This window comes from Alexandromys fortis, unplaced genomic scaffold (genome assembly GCF_014885135.2).
Source record: "Alexandromys fortis isolate MF-2015 unplaced genomic scaffold, M_Fortis_MF-2015_v1.1 scaffold_307, whole genome shotgun sequence".
NCBI lineage: Eukaryota > Metazoa > Chordata > Mammalia > Rodentia > Cricetidae > Alexandromys > Alexandromys fortis.
In genome coordinates, this window is record NW_026068205.1 from 848,590 (window position 1) to 852,243 (window position 3,654).

The following is a 3,654-nucleotide window of genomic DNA, read 5'->3' on the forward strand; positions in this document are numbered from 1 at the left end:
TATATTTAGGATTTGATGTCCTGCCAGCTTAATCTGTGAACTCTATGTTCAGTTAGAGACTCTGTCTTATGAACTAGAGAGTGCCTTTGTGGGCATCTGAATGTACCAGCATACCCACACAACAGTAACTGAACATAGAGTTTCTACTCACACAAACAAATGTATAATGCACGCTTACACAGACAGACAGACATACAAGTATACATGTACTCACATGTACACATAGAGAAATAATACATTATTATAAAATAAAACTTTTTAAGAAGTAACATACTTCTTAAATTGACAAAGACCATTTAGGAAAAACATATAGTTGACACTGTGCTTAAGGTTTAGGGACCTAAGGTCAAAGCCAAAAATGTAGATGTTCATGAAAGCATGAAGTATGGAGTATGTTTAGGTTACCTGTGCTGAAAATCCAGTATCATATGGAAGAAAGTTTTGATAACAATGGAATGAATTTACCAAGGTCTCAGAGTACACTAATACAAAAGCCATTGCTTTTGAACACTAACAACAAATACTTATAAATCAAAATTGTAGGTGATAATTCTACCTACAGTAATTTGGGAAGTATGAAATACATAATGGCAGTCTATAGTGTACAAGAAACGTGTACAGAATATAAAAACATTGTCCAGAGATCTCAAAGAATATGTAGCATGTGTGGATAAACATGCTTTGTTTGAAAATCAGTGTTCTTTTTATTTTGTTCATTTTATTTTATTTTGAGATAGGATCTCACTCTGCAGTCCTGGCTGGCCTTAGATTCATAGTGATTGAGCTACTTGCTTCTGCCTACAAGTACTAGATTAAAAGATGTATACCATCATGTCTGGCTATGAATTAGCTATTTTAAGGTTTTAGCTCTTTTAAAATTTATCTATAGATTCAAAAAACAAACAAAAAAGGTTTTATGGAGTTGATGAGCCAGTTCAAAACTGAGTATGGAAACACAGTAGCACAAATCAGCTGAATATGCTTTGGATAAGAATATGGTTCAAATATCATCACTGCATGATTTCAAAGTTTATTATAAAAATAGAGTACTCAAAACAGTGCAGAGGTCGTGGTAGGAAAACACACAGAGAAGCCAGTGGTACAGAGCATGTAAAACAGTAAAGTATGGTTAAGGGGCAACAGCAACCTTACTAGGCTGTTGAAACAATTGGATGTCCACATGCCAAACTAGGAACTTACTGCACGGCCTGCAAAGAATCCAAAACAGTCATAGACCTCAAGGTAAAACCTGGAACTGAAAACTTTCTGGACCAAAAGGCATAAGAGAAAGTTTTTATAGTGTTGAATTAGGGCAGTGAGTACTTAGACATAATGGCTGAAATATGAAAACTATGATGAATGCTTAATAAAATCCCAGAGACAGATATTGGGGTTCAACCTGAAGACCAGAAAAGCAAAACAGCCAACCATTGACTCTTAACTCTACCTCAGTCTGAAAATGGTAATCCTGCCACCAGAAATCCTCAGAATGAGACCTGTCTCCTCCCATCTTATATTCCTCTCTGGTGCTGGGATTAAAGGAATACACCACTACTGCCCTGTTTCTATGGCAAATAATGTGGCTACAGGGATTAAAGATATGTGCCACCACTGCCTCATCAGTATGGCTGATCAGTGTGGCTGTTTTACTCACTGATTTTTGGGCAAGCCTTATTTATTTAATTACAAATAAAATATCACTACAAAACAGACTTTATTAAAATTAAAAATATCTGTTTTGCGATGTCTATTTTAAAAACAACAAAAGACAAGCTGTAACTAGAATAACAAATAAACAAACTGTGGTAGTTGAACGTATTTGCCCCCATAAGCTCATAGTGAGTGGTACTACTAGGAGGTGTATCATTGTTGGGGTAGGTTTGGCCTTGTTGGAGGAAGTGTGTCACTGTGGAAGCAGACTTTGTTTGAGATCTCATATATGCTCACACCTTTTCCTGTTGCCTGCCAGTCAAGATGTAGCTCCTTCTCCACTCTCAGATCCTTTCCCAGCACTATGTCTGCCTGTTTGCAGCCATGTCCTGCCACAATAAAAACAAACTACACCTCTGAAACTATAAGACACCTAATTAAATGCTTTCCTTATAAAAGTTACTGTGGTAATAATGCCTCTTCCCAGAAATAGAAACCCTAACTAAGAAATAAACAAAATCTTTTGTTTCATGATGGAGGAAGGTCATTGGTTAATTAATAAAGAAACTGCTTGGCCTGATAGGTTAGAACATAGGTGGGTGGAGTAAACAGAACAGAATGCTGGGAGGAAGAGGAAGTGAGCTCAGACACCAAGCCTCTCCTCTCCAGAGCAGACACCATGCAGCTCCTCTCCAGAGCAGATGCAATGAAGCAAGCCGCCAGGTAAGACATGCTGAATCTTTCCAGGTAAGACTGGTGCTACACAGATTACTAAATATGGGTTAAGGTAAGATGTGAGAATTAGCTATTAAGAGGCTAGAACTAATGGGCCAAGCACTGTTTAAAAGAATATAATTTGTGTGTTATTTCGGGGCATATGCTAGCTAGGGAGCCAGGAGCCAGGCGGCAGGAAAGCAGCCCGCAGCTCCCTTCTACAGTTTCATATCAGGCTGTTTTTATTCTCAAATGTGTAAATCATTCAGATTAAAAACCCAAGAAAACAAAATTCTCAAAATATGTACCCAGTTATTTTATCATAGAAAGTGTATAGATAGTTAATAACATGAAAATAAATACAAGATTATTTGCAATTTAAGAACTTTCAAATTAAAACCGCAACTATACATGGTTGTATACCTATAAGAATAGCTAAAAGTCTGGAGACATAGCTCAGGAGTTAAGAAAGCTGGCTGTGCTTCCAGAGGACCTGGACTCAGTTCCCAGGACCATGAGAATGGCTCACAATCATCTGTAACTCCAGTTCTAGAAGATACAGTGCCCTCTTTTGACCTCCTTTGGTGGCAGGCATGCATGTGGTACATAAACATACATCCAAGGAAAGAACTATTACAGATAAAATAAAATCTGAGAATTAAAATTTTCAAGAATTCATTAAAGTGATGATATTGACCATACTGAGTTATGGTGTGTGATGGGGGAGAGTCTTCTGTTTTGAGTTGTTTTCATTGGTTAAATAAAGAAACTGCCTTGGCCCTTTGATAGGACAGAAAATTAGGTAGGCGGAGTAAACAGAACAGAATACTGGGAGAAAGAAAGCCGAGTCAGGCGGTCGCCATGATTCTCCCACTCCAGACAGACGCAGGTTAAGATCTTTCCTGGTAAGCCAGCTCGTGGTGCTACACAGAATATTAGAAATGGGTTAAATCAATATGTAAGAGCTAGCCAATAAGAGGCTGGAACTAATGGGCCAGGCAGTGTTCAAAAGAATACAGTTTCTGTGTAATTATTTCGGGTAAAGCTAGCCATGCGGGAACTGGGTGGCGGGAACAGCCCACTGCACTCCTTACTGCAGGTGTGGATGAAAAGGAACTGGTTCATTTCTACACTCCTGGTGTGAATGCAAAGTGTATTAACTTTGGAAAAACATTCAGCAGTTTCTCAAATCACTAACCATACATCTATGTACTGCAGGAACTGAACATTACACTTATGGGTGCTTATGTGAGAAATCAGATCCTGGGTTTAAACAAAGACTTGCTCATG